This window comes from Hippocampus bargibanti, linkage group LG09 (genome assembly GCF_051943395.1).
Source record: "Hippocampus bargibanti isolate YZ-2025 linkage group LG09, ASM5194339v1, whole genome shotgun sequence".
NCBI classification, from domain to species: Eukaryota; Metazoa; Chordata; class Actinopteri; order Syngnathiformes; family Syngnathidae; genus Hippocampus; species Hippocampus bargibanti.
The window spans coordinates 18140988-18159496 of record NC_142742.1 but is presented as its reverse complement, the minus strand read 5'-3'; the positions used below and the strand labels follow the sequence as shown (position 1 = coordinate 18159496).

The following is an 18509-nucleotide window of genomic DNA, read 5'->3' as shown; positions in this document are numbered from 1 at the left end:
GGAGGACTCCTTGAATCAATTGCAAACATTTATGCTTTCGTCTTCGGAACGATTTGAATCATATTCATAACTGGATGAGTAAAGAGAAAGCATCTTCTCCGAATCTGAAGCCATTGTTTTGATTCTCGAGCAAGGCAAGACATCTTGGCGTGACGTCACGAACAAGGGGGTGGGACCTTCTGAAACTGGCCATTTCCGGATTCATTTTAAAGTCATTTTTATTGGAGTTTCATTTCACTAAATATCAGCCTGCCTGTTTTGGGTATTTTAGATGCTATAAAACGTTTTTCTGATGTCAGTGGGAAACAAAAAAAATGGTGCCGGTTGTCCTTTAAATGTAGTCTTTCAAATATGAAAAATATCCCTGATCAGTTAATAAATTTGTCTCAAATAATATGCAAGATATGGCGTTTACATACTATTTCGCAAATACTTGGAGGAGGAAATGGAAATAGATTAAAATAACATATGCCCTGTGATTTATCAATATTGCGTCTGTTTTTAATAAGTTTCCATCGAAGGGGCAAAGTTAAAGAAATCAACATTTATTGAAAAATTGAATCACTTTCAACATTCAAAACATATTATTACACACCGAAATATTCAAGCTCAATAATACCTACTTGTGTTAAATTCCGCAAAATCATGGATGGTTTGTCCTGACTCTACAAACTCTCCACTGACGCCCTCGCCTTCACGCGCAAACAATACACGTGTACCGTCGCCAAGCACACAGACATAGGCTACCTGCAGTTGAAATTTGCATACTCGGCACGGCAGCCAATCAGAAGCCTGCTCCTTTCTTCCGGACTTTCGCAAGCGTTCTAAGGTCGTGCATTTGCATATCATTTTCCAAAATAGATGCACAGACCTCAGCCCAGAAGAAAGATTCAAAAGAAGCTAACAACATATGTGACGCTGCAAAACGTAAATTTACATTAACGTGTGTCTGTAAACTGTACGTGAGACTTAAGAAAGGGGCTTAGTGGCTTGTAGCAAGCAATTCAAACGTTGCATTCATTGTGCACCATGATGACAAATGACTACTGCAGCCAAATCTACACTGTAGATTTGGCGTACATTATCCTCTTTCATAACTGCCACAGTTTCAGTGCAGATCAAACAGACACACTTCCCCTTGAATTCTGCACTCACTTTCTACCTTTCGCTTCTTTGGTTCTGCCAGGTTTAGTAACGGGTAAATTTCTTCTGGGATTGGCCTTTTTGGTGGAGCAACTGCCTTGATCAACAGTAGCTCCCCCTGGTGTTAAAACTTAGAAGTGCGGGCAACATTTGAAGTGCGGGCCATATTCCATTCTGTTTATAAAATTTCTTGCGGGCCAATTAAAAATGGACTGCGGGCCACAGTTGGCCCGCGGGCCGTAGTTTGGACACCCCTGTTTTAAGATAACCCCAACTCCATTTCTCTTTCTGTCTTCACCATGATAGAACAACAACCCTGACCCTAAGCTTCTAGCCTTGCTCCCTTTCCACCTGGTCTCCTGGACACAGAGTATGTCTACCTTCCTTCTCTGCATCATGTCAACCAGCTCTCCACCTTTACCTGTCATTGTTCCTACATTCAAAGTTCCTACTCTTATTTCTATACTCTTGGCGTTCCATTTCTGTCTTTTCCTCCGGGCACACCTCCCTCCTCTCCTTCTTCGACCAACAGTAGTCCATTTTCCACTGGCACCCTGAAGGTCAACAGTACCGATGGCGGCCGTTGTTAACCCGGGCCTCGACCGATCCGGTATAGGATTCAGAGGTTTGATTCGCATATTTGTTTTGCCAAATTTTTTTACTTCGGATGCTCTTCCTGACACAACCCTCTGTATTTATCTGGGCTTGGGACCGGCACAACAAGACACTGGTTTGTGCCCCATTTTGGCTACAGGAGAAATAGGCAGATTTGGGCTATGTTCATGAGATGATAAAACCCAATCTTCATATTATTTTTAATACACAATACAATACAATACACATTAATTTATATAGCGCTTTAAAGGACAACAGACACCTCCCGACAAAGTTGCGTCCATAATTTGTAAAATCACTTCAAATGACTTAAAATGACTGCATTTTACAAAGATTCCACCGCATATAGCTATATTTATATTTTTTTTAAACATACCCGCAAAAATACCTGCAAAAATTTTCACATGTACCGTTGTTCATAACTCGAATTTTCATAAGTAACTTTAAAATGTATAGGGAGCCAGTGAAGTGATAACAGAGTCTACTCTAAGTAGTACCAATCAAGTGGCAAGCCCCAGCATTCTGGGCCAGCTAGAGACCCTTCATGGAGGATTGGCTGACTCCAAAGTAAAGCGCATTACTTTAATTGAGCCGAGATGTGACAAAGGCATGACTTACTGTGTCATATGAGGAATAAACCTAAGATGAGGGCCAAAATTGATGCCCATGTTCTTCACGTTTTGGCTTTAAGATATTGCTGTCTTGGTAAACGATTCTCTGTCTGATTTTCAAGGCTATTAACTGAAACCTCTGTTTTTGTCCTGATTGAGCTGTTGGAAATGAGATGTCATCCGTGACTTCATATCTAAAATGCACGTTATAAGGGTATCAATAGGCCCTGTGTTGTCAGGAGTCACAGCAATATACGGCTATGTGAAAGTTGATGCCATGTCTCCTGATGACGTCCCCGATGGGAAGCAAGTAAAGATAAAAAAATTGTATTTGGCCTAAAATTTAACCTTGGGGAGCCCCTCATTTAATATCATGGACTCTGGAGGAACAAGCATATAAATTAATCATTGAATGCTTTGTGACTATTACCATCATATTTAATCTATTTTTAAACACATCCATACAACGAAACACCTGGTGTATGTGAGGGCATGGGGATGGCTGTTGTTGTCATAGACAGATGTACAATCGGGGGTGAAGGCAGCCAAGTTGACAGCATCCATATGTGAAAATGTTCTTGAAGTTCTTGAATGTATTTTGGTACGCTGATCTCAGCACAGTGCCCAGTGTGACCATTATGCTTTCACCAAGCAGAGCAGGCACCTCTGCTGGGCTGAAAGTAAAGGGAATGAGAGGATCGATTGCATTTGCTGGGATTCAAGTCATCTGCGTTCACGCTCACATAGCACAAAGGAACCTTAACAAAGAAATTAGACTTTACCAATGCACACAGTTGGATTGCACTTTGCGGTAGACTTCACCGGGGACAGAAATAGGGCCCATACCATTGGTCAACCATTCAAACACACAATCACAAAATTGCTAAGCGGAAATTGTGTGTGTGCGCGTGTGTGTGTGTGTATGTGCGTGTGTGTGTGTGTGTGTGTGTGTGTGTGTGTGTGTGTGTGTGTGTGTGTGTGTGCGTGCGTGTGTGTGTGTGTGTGTGTGTGTGTGTGTGTGTGTGTGTGTAATTTCAACAAAATGTCAGAATTATTTAAAATAACTTTGTGATGATACTCACCATTAATATGAATGGTTGTCCGTTACTCATGATTAGTAAAAAGCCAGCTAAACTATCTGAATGAAGTCAACTGGGTTCATACGCGAAGTTACTGCTAGTTAGCCTGCACACTGCTCATTGGCTTGCACGCTTGCTTTCTACTGCCTCTCGCAGAAATATATTGATGCGAACGTAACATGGGGCTTGTCAAAGTGCCACTGACATTCGACTGTTTCATCAATGATATTATTTTATTGGCAATTAGAATCACGGCAGAACCTGTTGTCTCCACAAAGGTGAATCCTTCCGTCCATTCAACCTGAAGATACTTTTTTTGTTTTACTCGCCAAGATTATTTAAAAGGGCCGTTTACCTGTTTCGACATCAACGGCCTCATAGGTCAGTATCATCCAATCAAAATTGCTCTTTGAACATCAACTGCCACCTTAGGTCAGTGTTATCCAATGAAAATTGCGCTTTCCGCCAACTGCTGCCCAAACGGGAAATGAACAGCGAAAAAGCGAGAATATGTATTTAGTTTTATTGACGAGCCAGATGCAATCATCAAAAGAGCCATATATGGCTCGCGACCCTTTGGTTCCCGACCCCTGGTCTAAATGATGGAATGCCCACTGCTACATCTATTAGGACGACAGAAACAAAAATCAACAACGAACTATAGAAGACAACTGGCCTTCTGCTAAATGATCAAAGGTTCAAAAAGTGGATCTATATAAGTTTACATAAGTGACCACCCAGTCCATTGACTCTCAGTCATCTGAGAGTGTTGCCTTTTGTTTTTTGTTATTTTTTTTCCTAGATTAGTTTAAAAAGTGTGACGTCAGGTCATGGGTAATACTCGATGCTGGAGCGTATCCCAGCTGTCTGTCACATTCGGATTCGGCAGCAGGTGGCGGGTTTGTGCCTCCTCGCTTGTAATCGCCTGCGGCCAATCACCTCGTTATGTCACCGGGTATTTAATGGGATTCATTCAGATTCATTCGTGCCTAGGTTAGATTGCTTCTTGTGCGCATGCTGTTGTGTACCCGGTCCGAGCCCCACCCCCGCTAGTAATTCGAACTAATGGGTATTGTTGCTCGTCGCACTTTAGTGTGCATGTACTTTTATATTCTGTTTGTAGAGTATGAGGGTCAGTTCTCCCCTTGCCCCCCTACTCACACTTCGGTCATCCTCATTTGGTATTCCTCCTGGTCCACATTTGGGACCAGTATCCTCATTAAACCATCTCTTACGGATCTATTGTCGCTGTCGACTGCTTTGGGGATCCAGCAACTCATTTCGCTCCGACAAAACAATACTCTCTCTGCCTCGTTCGTACATGACACTGTCTTCAGGCATTCGGCAGGGGACAACCTGAACCAGTTGCCAAGCAATCGCAGAGAGCACAGAAACGAACAAACATTCGCTCACAATGTCCATTTGGAGTATTCCATTACCTTCCATGTATATTTTTATGTGGGAGGAAACCTCCGTACCTAGAGAAAACCACTGCACTGCGAGGTTGACACGCTACCCACTTGATCACCAAGCTGCCTTTTTCTTTTATTTAAAATTATACATTCATCAACAAGTGTATAACGTGAAATAAATGAAGAATTCGTAACGCGCCCGGCCTCCCCCTCCATCTCAATAAACGACAACAGTAAACCTGTATTATGTGTTTACTCCATCAACCAGAGACTATTTCTGTTTGAGATCGTGTGTGCGGTGGCTTTGGTTACTATGGCAACATTCAGAAGTCTTTTCCTCGAGCAACAACAGAAAGACATTGTAAATTATGGTCAAGACTTCATGCTCTTTGTGCTTGATGGCTTACAGCCCCTTTAGCCGTGTATCAAATTGTTCGGGTAACCACAAGGACAAAGTATGCTTGCTGAAATTATCCTTTTTTCAAGGGGAAGTCCTGTTTCATGCAAGTAAAACTGCTCTCATCCCACACTACACACTGTTCAGCGAATCGTGAGTATGGATTTCGTTTCCATGGTGACTTGGAGGAGAGCAAGGGGTTGCTGCTCTTAAAGCCACACACACGCACACACACACACACACACACACACACACACACACACACACACACACACACACACACACACACACACACACACACACACACACACACACACACACACACACACACACACACACACACACACACACACACACACACACACACACACACACACACACACACACACACACACACACACACACACACATACACACCCACACTTACATTGCAGGAGTTTCTGAAAAACTACAAAGAGTCCTTTGGCAACACAATATTCCTACATATTTCAAACCGATACACACTTTAAGGCAAAAATTAGTGCATCCAAAAGATAGGTTGCCAGATGAAAAACAAAGTAATGTGCTTTATTCAATACATTGTAAAAATTAAAATTGCAAAGAGCAATACATTGGGGAGACTAAACAAATCCTCCAAAAAAGACTTTATCAACATCGCAGGGATAATACTAGTGGGCCTCAATCGACAGTCCATATGCACCTAAAAGCTAGCAGCCACTCATTTGACGACAATGAGGTTAAAATCTTAGCGAAAGAAAATAGATGGTTTGAGAGGGGAGTAAAAGAAGCTGTTTTCATAAAACAGCAAAGCCCTTCACTAAATCGCCATGGTGGTGTGAGGTTCAATTTGGATCGTTTGTACAACATCGTTTTGGGCAACATAGGCTTAGTTATGCTGATGGAGTGATACCAGGGCAAATGGGGCAATCAGGCAAGTCGTAGACCTCATACTCAGGCAGGACAATAGGAGTAATCAGTCAGGACAATAGATGTAATCAGTGTAGCCGCAGGGAGTAGTCCTCTGCTCCCCCCACCTGAGAGCAGGGACCAATCATAGTATTGTCTGGCGCTGCCATGTCTGGACAGTAGGGATACATATAGGGCCGAAACGACCAGCAAAAGTACTTTAGTTCGCTGACGAAGCCTCTTGGATAAGAAGCGAAACGTCTGACACCTTCAAAGAAGTACAGATGACGGCTGAAGAAACCTTTTCATCGATGGACCACTCCTGTACGACTGAGAGCTGACACAGACTGAGAGCTTACACATACATATTATTATTATTATTATTATTATTATTATTATTATTATTATTATTATTATTATTATTATTATTATTATTATTATTATTATTATTATTATCATGATCTTCATGTCATTAGAGTTTTCTACAGGTAATTTGGTTTCCTCCCAAAATTTACCCCCTAAAAACATGCATGGCAGGTTAATGGAAAACAATTGTTTGTTCCTGGATGTGAGTGTGAGTGCGGATGGTCGTACATCGATGTGTGCTCAAAATTACTATTATTCTTATCATGATCATCATTATTATATTTTTTTTATTATGCTCAATCATATTTTGGCATGGTCACAAGCACTGGGGATCAAATTCCATAGACACACAAGGAATTATGGATAACTTTGTAGAAGCCTTCCTTATCTTTCTTCAGTTTTAAAAGTCACAATGGAGAATGAAGAAAGTCGTCCTTGATAAGTCTTGTTCCGACTGTATGTTTTCAGTCTATTTTCAGGGCTGAGAATGATCTGCATATTTAACTTTGTTGTAAAAACAGTATCATTCCCTATGTTCTCTAATTTTCGCTCAAAAGTGACTGTTGCATAACACAGACACCACATAATTACAACATGGACTTGACTTGGTTTGGTAAAAATGATTCCCAAGAGTTTTATGTCAAAAAGCTCTTCTGTTTGGACTTTTAATCATAAATTGACCGATGTGATTTCACATCTAGCACTGTCAAATCACATACATGAAATTAAGAGTAAAAATGCGATGTAAAATGGTGCATGCTGGCTTTTAATGTGCTTGAATTCATGAATTTCACACAAGCTTAGACGCTAATCCCCTCACTCAACCAAGGGCACTTACAATAAACCATTAAGGCTCGTAACTATACATGCACATTTGAACACTACTTCAAGCGCATGGAAAATGAATGTTGTCAAAAAATTTTTCATGAATAAGTATGAATCGGTGCTCACGGTGAACAACGTCATAAAAAATGAATGAGATGTTGCTTCTGAGACGAAATCTAGACAGGAACTTGATATGGTGAGTGTCCTTTGGAAAGGGAAAGAGAAGAAAAGCCTTTCTGCAAGCTTTTTCTCAAGTTGGTCACTGTGAAAGACAACGCCATTCAATACATTGTGCTAAATGTTTTTTTTTCCATTTCATTTTCAGGAACTGGAAAGCACCACTGAAATGAAGGTTTCAAACAATAATTTCACACAATATGCAGGATGCATCAATGCCCTTCGACGAATCTCCTGCTGAGATGAAAGATGAAGTGGCACAAAGGATGATCCACAATAATGGTGGTTGCAGTGAGCTACATATTTGCCACTATATTTGGTTGAAATGCAGCCAATGAGTGGGCTCGTTTAACAAGACAAAATTTTTACTTTTTGAGAATCTTTAATGAAATAATGAGAAACGTTTTTTTCACAATGTATGAACACGGAGTGTATGTAACACTTAGGAGACACAGATGAGAAGCCCTTTTATTTTCTGGGAAACCCACATCAGACTTCATTTTATTACTTCTCAGATGCAGAATTGGGACTTGATTGAACATGACATGGCCATTAAGCAGAGAGGGCAGGGTGCTTGAAGTGAATAGCTTTTGACAAAATTATGAGTATTTTTTTCGGCCAAATAAAACAATAAACCCAAGGGCCGTTTTGCGTTCACGTGGGATTTGCTTAGAAAAATTTGTATGCGTACTTATAGTAATTCCATTTGTAGCATTTACATCAAGTCCCTACAACCTCTTCTTCATTATTTGGTATACAGGTTTCAGAAATTATAAATAGGGAGATTTTCGTCCTTGCAACTCTGGTGCGTGTTAAAATAATGTAAGCGTTACAAATGTGTAAATTGGAAGTAAAAAAAAAAAACTACATAAATATGCTTTCATTGTTTACTTATACATTCAATTAGAATAAACATGTATGTAATTTTTTATAATAATAATAATAATAATAATCCTCATCATCATCATCATCATCATCATCATCATCATCATCATAATCATCATAATACATTTTATTTCAAGTGCCTTTCAAAGCTCTCAAGGACACTTTACAGTCACCGGCAAGCACCGATACAATAATAATTAAAACGCAATTATAAATAGAAACAAGAGATAAAGCGACACAGAAAATGCAATTTTAAATAGGTGGCTTTTGAGATGGGATTTGAAGGTGGAAGAGAGTCAATGTTATGAATGTTGGGAGGGAGTGAGTTCCAGAGTTTGGGGGCAGAGCGGCTGAAAGCTCTGTCCCCCATCGTGCTGAGACGGGCAGGGGGCACACAGAGGTGGAGGGAGGAAGAGGATCTGAGGGAACGAGAGTGAATAGAAATGTGAAGAAGGTCAGGGGCAAGGTTATGGATAGCTTTTAATGTATAACGAATAATTTTAAAGTTGATTCTATATTTTTTCATCTTGTTACCCATCAGTGCAGAGAGTGCATCATTGTTCATCTTTGAACGTAAGTGGTGTGCACCTTCTTCATCATGGAACATGCCGTTCACTTTCTGTGTTGCTGTTTGGGATTGTAAGGATGGCCATAGTAACTTTAGTTAGGCGTGGAAACCTCACCACCACTCATGCTGTTTTCATTCCCATCACCTTATCCCACCATTCATCAGCTCTTGTCTTGTCATCAAAAGCTGGGATTTCAGATTTTTTCAGCAAGATTTTTTTCCACCATGGCTGACCAAAATATGTACGCAACATATTGAACAAAATGCGAATGATTACTCCATGATCACTTGCTATTATCCAATAATATTCAACCTGACTGAAATTTACATTCATATGTTCATTTTCTTCTCTATCTCCGCCATGTTTATTTGTCTGTGGATCTCGAACGTATGAGATCACAAGCACTGCGAGACGGTCTATTCTCTATTCTCATTTTCTCAAGTGCCGGCAGAAAATGGCGGCAAATGGGGCTATTTGTCACTTTCCAAATCGGGGCGAATGGTATTGTTACAAAACGGTGAAAAATGAGAGTGGGAAAAAAACTCATGTTTTGGTAACTGGGAGATTTGGCTCTCTAATCGTGAGGCGGAAGTATTGTGGTATAAATCGGGAGTCTCCAGACAAAATCGTGACACTTGGCTTGACTTATCTATGATTTGGTCAAAATATTGGTGCTGTCAAAATGAACGATTTGGTCAAAATGAACATGCTGATGTCTGAGAAAAGACTGGGTGGTAAGTGGATGCCCAAAAACATAGACTCAGACAAATGACGTTAAGGTATTTGTTTATAGACAAGCGAGAGTCCATCAAGACTAAGAAAATGCTGATAAAACTAAATTCGATCAAGGCAAAAGCGACTATGAGCAAGAGTGCTTTGAAAACGGCACTCGGCGAGAGTAGCGATCAAGGTCAATAATACGACAAAGAAAAACACATCTCTTGACAGACTCTTGATCACATGACAAGCCACAGATGCACCGCCAAAGGGTCACGCCCAACACACCAGCTGGTGCTGAAACCAAAACAAAAACAAAGCAGAGCAAAAGGTGACAGTTTTGAACGATGTCACTGGTTATCACCTGGTGCCATTGAAACATCATGCTCATATTATTTATGCTCACAGATTTTGTGTTAAGGACCATTTTTCAGCAATGATTAAATGTTTTGGTCTAAATTTAGAGACTGTCGCCTCATTCTGTGCCAGCCTGAGGCACATGAGGCATACTACAAGCCACATAGTGGAAGGATCCGCTGTTGATGGCTCAAGCACGGCACCCTTCTGAGGAGGCAAGTCCAGTGGTGCAGAAAGGAATTTTTAATTGGTCCTGTTTCAATGCTTATTCCTTAATTAATCTCCAAACTTCCCTGACATTTTGAACTCTGCACGGTGGTCGTTTGGAAAGTCCACAAATTAAGTTTGGATAGGTTGTCCTTGTGGTTAATACATAGTCAATTGAGCATCAAGCTGAGACCGCTGTTGACGACATGCAGCGTTATTAGATGTGTTTAAATGTCATGGACAGGAAAATTAATCAACGATAATATTGGACTTCGTTAATTTTGCATCACAAACCACAGCATTAAACTTGAATTGCCATCCCGTTGCAATTTGTGCATCAATACAGACAAGCAGAGCACAATAAATGAATGTTTTAACAACATACCATCCCAGGTCAATTATCTTGGGCATTTCTTTTTAGCATTGCTCACCGTGCAGTTATAATCGCCTGCGTGTGAACTCGCTCATGTGCAATAATTATATTATTCATGGTGCCATTATGCTGCATATGGAAATGAGAAAAACACCAAAGTCAAAGGAACCAATGAGAGTGTGTCATATTTATGACTGCTGCAAAACTGTATGGAGTGAAGAAAGGGAAAGAAAAACATGTTTTTTTTTAAAGGAACACGTGGAAAACATAATTTCAATATCCTTGAGATGATGATGAGCTATCGACTTACAGTTTGCCAAATAATGACTGCGCCTTTACAAGGAGTTTAGGTGAACGATAATTGCAAGCATGCAAACGAATTCAAAGCCTCGTGTTAGCATGACAGTGGGAAAATAAGACAGGATTTATTGCTGAGATTATTATGCATAGTTTCCGCAATAAATGATCATGCTGTGTATGGTATCCGCATGAGTCTTAGATGGAAAACTTTAAGGGTGCTCAGCACTCACAAAATAAGAATGTATGATGGAACACTTGACTATCGGAAAACTTTTCAAACCAGAAATGTTATTCCTTGATCATGTGTCAGCAGTTACAAGTGTCATGGGATGCTGAAATGTTTTCACAGATTTTTATATATATATTATATTTTATATATCAGTGACGTGCAGTCAGGGGGGGAAGGTGAGGCCGTGCCTCACCTGTCATCATGGAAATATTAAATGAAAAAATAAATTAAACTGTTGTACAGTAAAGTCTCGTTATATCGATATTCAAGGGAGTCCGAAAAATATCGATATAACCGGGACTATCGATATATCCGACCCTGTTTGCATGTAATTTTCTCCGTGCGTGCATAGAAATAGAATCGATATAACCGGGACTATCGATATATCCGATATCGATATAACGAGACTTTACTGTATTTATTTTGTGATTTGTACTTTAAAGTTCTTTTCCATTTACCTTCACCATTTGTGGATTTTTTTTCAAAATCGCTGAATTTTCATATTTACCGTTCAAATACTAAGTCGAGACGAGCGGTGAGGCAGCAGCCGGCTGAGCCTCACCATGGATTGCGCAATTACAATGCTAACTGTGCTGGCTTGCTCTGCAGTGAGACCGCATTGCTGTCCCTCTGCATATCGCTATTAAAGTGTTCAAACACTTTTAGTATATGAACTAAATTTCTATCAAAAGGCTGCTGTATATAATGTACATTCACTGTACATTATAAACACTGTACTACAGTTTTTATTTTATTTTATTTTTATCAAAACTGTGCATAGGTGAGGCACACAGTTCTCCTGCCTCATGACAGGGCGCGCTGGTGATTCCAGAGATTCTTCTTGCAACTCCTCGGTTGCAGAATAATAGAATTAGTGACAGCAAGCTACAATAAGCAGTTAGCAAGTTAAGTGCAACCAACCAGTCATTTTTTCGTGTTGCTTGGCCTTATTTTCAGAATGGAGGATTACATATCTAAATTGAAAGAATTTTCTAAACTGGACTTTCAATCGAAGCAGGAGATAATAATTAAAGAAAGAGCACTGTAGCTCATAAACAGTGAGGGATGGATGTAAATCTCCTGGACAGGTCTTCAGCTTTTTGGCCCTGAAGGATGTCATTTAAACTATCCCTGAGGCGACAAAGTTGCTCCAGCTCGTGCTCACTGTTCCAGCTACTACAGTATCAGTGGAGCGCTCATTCTCAGCAATGAAAAGAGATACAGTCGGAACAAGACTGATCAAGGACGACTTTCTTCACTGGCAGTGATCTCCATTGAGTTAAAGACTTTTAAAACTGAAGAAAGATAAGATCCTTTCTTCAGAAGGAGCGGTGCATAGACTTCATTTATAACTGAAGGTAACACGATAATAAAGTGTTTTTTTAGTCTTTTTTTCTATGCTATAGTTTGTATATATAAAGAATGCTGACATGCCATTTTAAACAAAACACCTTAACTGTTGCCAATCAAATGATGAATAAGCTACTCTGTAGAGTTCATATGTTTGTAAATCTGACTGTGGTGATGTCAGTGCCTCACCAGCCATGAACCTCACCACACTTCACTGTCGACTGGGTATACAAATGCAGAAGAGACATCATTTATTGAATTCTGAGTTCAATGAAAATCACGGCACGTGGAGATTTCCTGAGACTTGTGAATGTCATTGAAATCCCTCTGAAAAATATATGACACTTCACATGCAAAAATCGCTTAACTTGCTCTTTTTTTAACAGTACTGATTTGAATCAAAATACAGGTATCCTTTATAAAGAAAAATGTAGCATTGATGGTTGTCGTTAATGTGTCTGCTTTTTAGCTGATATTATTCTGGGCTTGATTCTTGGCCCCAGGCCCTCGTGTATGGCTAATAACACCTGCAGATCACACGCTATAAATCAGTAAAATCATCATGATTAATTCATAGAGACGTTTGTGTTTTGTGAGATCAATATTGTATATGACAGCAGTCCTTAATTATTAATTGGCTTACTCCTGTAAAGTACTCCTTAGCCAAGACAACTTCATGCTGCTAATGTCAAAAGCCATCCAGTAGATTTTGAAGTGTTGATAATAAACAAGGATTTTATGTGGCCCAGATATTGATAATCGATACCCTGACTGAGTTTTTTTTCTCCAGTTCCTGAGGGATTTCATCAGTGATCTCCCTTTCCTTGGTTTCATGCACATTTAGAAATCATATCCAAGTCAAGCAATCAGTCAAAGGGCTTATTTAGCTGTCAATATCATGAGATCGTAAGCTGATCCATGTAAATATTGAGGTTTGTGTATGCGGGTACGTCATTTCCCAATTACTGCTTATTTGCTGTTGTTTTCAACATTTTTTTCATTAGGTTGCGACGATTCATTTATTAAATTGTGACCTATTTCATTTGTATACATGTTTAAAATGTAATATGCATCCATTTTTAATCCACATTATCCTCAAAAGGGAAAGGAGGCAAGGGATACCCCGAATCGGTTGCCAGTCAATCACACAGCACATCTAGACAAACAAACACTCATACTTACACTTAGGGAGTATTTAGAGTGCCCCAATAACCCACCATGCATTTTTTTGGGATTGTGGGAGGAAAGTGGAACACACGGTGAAAACCCAAAGCCATAGGGAGAACATGCAAAGTCCACACAGGAAAGGCCAGAGCTGGAATAAAACCTTGCTTCTTTGCACTGCGAGGCTGACACACTAACCAGTTGACCACCATGCTGCTCTGAAATGTTAATAAAAACAAAAAACTGGCCCAGTAGTCAAAAAAACAAAAAACTGGCCCAGTAGTCAAGTGGTTAGTGCGCCAACTTCACAGTGCAGACTCACGAGTTCAAATCCTCCTCCGTCCTCCCTGTGTGGAGTTTGCATGTTCTCACCAGACCGGCGTGAATTTCCTCTCACATTCGAAAAACATACACTGGCTGATCACAGGCTGATTGAACACTCCAAATTGTCCCTAGGTGTGAGTGTGAATGGTGATGTTTATTTTTCCTTGTGTGCACTGCAATTGGCTGGCAACCAATTCAGGGTGTCCCCTGCCTCATGCCCGAAGACAGCTGCGATAGGCTCCAGCATCCACAGCGACCCTAGTGAGGATAAAGCTGTCTGGAAAATGGGTGGATGGGTGGATCGTAATAATCTTGTCAACTGGATGAGCAACATCACTTACTGTATTTCTGCTTTAGTCTGTGCTTGTCTCTTATTTTCATTTTGTTTTTCCTCTCGCAGTGACTCAAGCTTCCAGCAATAGTGACTTTTCAACTAAAATATTCTAAGATATAAGCTATTTCACTGTGACTCTAGTCTAATTTAGAATACCCCAACCGCACCTCATAAAAATACTCCTGATAGAGATTAGACAGAAGAGAAGTGATCATATTTAAAAGTTTCATGCTGTTATATACTTAGTGAACATGTGTGACCAGAATACACAATTGAAGCACAGAGAAATTTGGGGTTAATCTGAGGTAAACAGTCACAGCCTGTTAACCTGTCATATTCATCTAGAAGATCTGGCCTTGAACAGAATTTAGGACTTGAGAAATTCCTTCAAGGGAGTAATTTAGGACTTGTTACTCCTTCACATCTGGAGGTCATGAGCCAGGTTACAAATCTATCGGTTCAGGGAAAGACAACCAATTAAAATCTCTGTGTTCTATTGTTTATAGCTGTTGTTGCTTGGGACGTCCAGTGGCGTGGTATTCAAATCAAGAACACTATGTTTTACTAATGTATCACTTAAATTTGCATTTACTCTCTATAAATAGCTTGGCAGAGAGATGCAGAATTTGGGCGTCTGTCTTGAATGGCTTCGTCCCCTGCCGGCAGTAAAAGACAATCTTCCTGTATGTGAGCCTTTGTCCACAGTGTCCGATCGAATATCTCTAACACCTTCTCAACCACAAACTCCTCCCCATTATCATATATACAGTAACTCTACTGTCCAGACATGACGGTGCCAGACTCTGCTATGATAGGTCCCTGCTCTCAGGTTTGGGGGAGCAGAGGACTATTCCCTGAGGCTACACTGATTACTTCTATTGTCTTGACTGATTACCTTTATTGTCCTGCCTGTTTATGGGGTCTACGACTTGCCTGATTGCACCATTTGCCCTCGTAACACCTCATCACCATAACTAAGCCTGTGTGGTCTGAGAAGTCTGTTGTCCGAACAATCCAAGTTAAACCTCACCCAACCATGACGATTTAATGAAGGGTTTTGCTGTTTTATGAAATTAGCTTCTTTTACTCCCCTTTCAAACCATCTATCTTCTTTCGCTAAGATTTTAACCTCATTGTCGTCAAATGAGTGGTTGCTAGCTTTTAGGTGGATATGTACCACAGATTGAGGCCCACTAGTATTATCCCTGCAATGTTGATAAAGTCTTTTTTTGAGAATTTGTTTAGTCTCCCCAATGTATTGTATTTTATTCAGGGACTCGTGATTGATTAGATTAATGATATTCACAGGAATACAATCTGGCTACAACAGAACATGGAAAAAACAATTCCATTGGCCTTTTTGTCAAGGTTGAAACTTGAGTGTTTGCTTTATTTTTACACACGTGGCATTTGTTATTTTGTTTGTGTTTTTTTATTAATCTTATTTTTTTTTCATCTCACACCATTTCACCTCACAGAGCTTTTGCTGATTCCTTGCTTGCAGACAAATGGCCTGACGAGTTTTCGCTGCAGCGTTGGACAACTGGCCTCTAATTATTAAACAGAAAAGCCTGGGAGGAACACTGGCTGATGGCAGACTGACAAATACAAGGATACAGGAGCAGACTTGTGGACAGATAATAAGGTAGACTGACAGAAATAGTTACCAGAGCACAAAATGAATGGGCAAAAAAACAGGTGGACAAATAGCAAGGCAGTCAGAATGACAGCTTAGAAACTCCTTCAACCAGGCTCGGCTACAACTAGGGACACTGAATGAATGAGATTTGACTCAATTTGTATGTTCTGTCAATTCCAGGGTGAAAGAGATATGAATCAAACAGCACTCCTCTTACTCCATTTGTCGTGGGTTTCATTAATTTGATTGGCAGACAACAGAGGCAGACGAGAGTCATGGCTTGCGGTTGCTGTAGCAACAGCCCGCTCTTTGTTACTTGCTGCATTCCTGGCATCTGATGTGTCTGATGCCGCGATCGATAAATACACCCTCCAACCCCAGCCCGCTGAGACTGTTGAGTGAACTGATGTTTTTGCCATGCCAGGGGTGTGAAAAGTAACCACAAAAATGTGCACACAAAAAGAATGGAAAAGAAGGCAATACACAAAGCTGCAAGCATTTTCGCTGTTGAGCCGGTGGGGTCTTTATGGCTGCAGTCTCATCAAAGATTTATTTTCAGTGTCCCTCACACCGCTATCAAAGTATGGTTTGTGTCTGTCTGGGTGATCTTCATCTGCTTACCTTCCCGGAATTCCATGTTTCAGTGATTGACAGAGCTCTTTGAAGGCGCATTTCATATCTCTGGGTTTTTTTTCCTACCCCTTGGTGCATTAAAAATTCCGGCACTCGTGGATGAAGCTTACCTTTTGCACACGTAATTGGCAAATATAGCCAAGAGCAGAATACAGACACTTGTGGTAATGAAGCAATTATGTCAGGTTATCTGTCCTCATAGGCTTATGTCAATTCAATAACCTGTGGCTGCTGGTAGGTTTTTCCAAGTTCTTCTTCCAAGTTGGAATGAGGAAAGTCTTCCATGTTTTTTTTCCAAGTCTGTATCTGACTTGGTGATATCCTCGCACCGCAGTGTCATTTTTCAAGTTCTGAAAAAGAAGAAGAAAACATATAAAACTCAAAAGAAAATTAATTCAAGCATGTGAATGTGTCATCATTTTTTGTGACAATTGTTGAAGTCATCTTCAGTGGAAAACAATCATATGCACAAGAAAAAGTGTTTATTGTAGATACAGGTTATTAAGATGATAACTTGGTGAATGGTGAACAACTGTTTTACCCTTCATTTTCATTATTGTTAACACCAAAAGATATGCTATCCATACAGAAAATGCATTCTCCGTTTTTGTTTTTCTCTATAAACATGGAAATCACAGCAACACTTAACGGTCTGAGCCTTTGGGTCTTTACTCTGAAGTCATCAACCTATTTTGCTTATCTATGGTTCCCAGAATGCATTTCAGAAATGATGTTACAAGGACATGAATCTTTGTCGTCTGTGTGTTTGAGTTACCAAGTGTAGCACGTGTTACAGGTTATTGCTAACATTTATAATGCGCTGCTTGTTTTTGTGTTTTGTTTGTTTTCCTTGAAACAAACAAGACTATCGGTTGTGTGTAAATTCTTCAGATGCAGCTTTATTCCATTCTCTCTGTGTCTTTGTGTTGTCATGTTATTTGTTATTTAGTTTTTTTTGTTCTTTTGACTTCAAGATGGCGCCGCAAGAGTGTCTGCCTTTCCAGCAGCTCCTGTATTTTGTTTTTCTACTTTCATTCCATTCATAACTTTACTCCTGTGAAATGTAAATTTCTCCACTGTGAGACTTATTCTTTCGGCTTTGTTTTCTCTTTCTCAAGCTTAACAGTGAAAAAACTGAACTTCTCCTTGTCGGTACCAAATCCACCCTCCACAAAACAAACAGTTTCTCTCTCACAATTGACAGTTCAACCGTGTTCCCCTCCCCTCAGGTCAAGAGCCTGGGTGTCATCCTCGATAGCTCACTATCTTTTCAGTCCCATATAAATAACATAACTCGGTCTGCTTATTTCCACCTCCGTAATATTAACCGTCTCCGTCCCTCGCTCACCCCTCACTCCGCTGCTTTCCTTATCCACAGTCTTGTCACCTCCCGCATCAATTATTGCAACTCACTTCTCTTCGGTATCATTCAGAAATTTCTCCATAAACTCCAACTCGTCCAAAATTCTTCAGCCCGTATCATCATTAGAACCCCCTCCTCTCACCACATCACTCCTGTCCTCCAGCAACTCCACTGGCGACCTGTTAAACATCGTATCAAATTCAAAATACTTCTATTTACATTCAAAGCCATCCATAACCTTGCCCCTCCCTATCTTTCTGACCTGCTTCAAATCTCTGTTCCCTCTCGGTCCCTCAGATCCTCTTCCTCCCTTCACCTCTATGTGCCCTCTGCCCGTCTCACCACGATGGGATGCAGAGCTTTCAGCCGCTCTGCTCCCAAACTCTGGAATTCACTTCCACCAAACATCTGTAATATTGACTCCCTCCCTATTTTCAAGTCCCACCTCAAGACCCATTTGTTTAAAATTGTTTTCAATGTCTAGTTCAATCTGCTGTTTTATTATGTATCATTTTACTTATGGTTTTATTGTTA

General features: G+C 40.3%; 1 protein-coding gene across 4 annotated transcripts in view; it reads left to right on the top strand.

The window, feature by feature from the left end:
* lingo2b (leucine rich repeat and Ig domain containing 2b) overlaps nucleotides 1–18509 on the top strand; it is a 61842-nt gene that overhangs the window by 26791 nt on the left and 16542 nt on the right. Inside the window, exons 1-2 of one of the 4 annotated variants that reach the window (XM_089003774.1) lie at nucleotides 14826–15023; nucleotides 15845–15985. The exons of 2 other annotated variants lie outside the window; for them this stretch is intronic. The gene's annotated coding sequence lies outside the window, so the exon portion shown is untranslated. Of the gene's footprint in view, nucleotides 1–14825; nucleotides 15024–15844; nucleotides 15986–18509 lie in introns of those variants that run through there. One more of the 4 variants, XM_089003773.1, reaches the window with a different exon arrangement.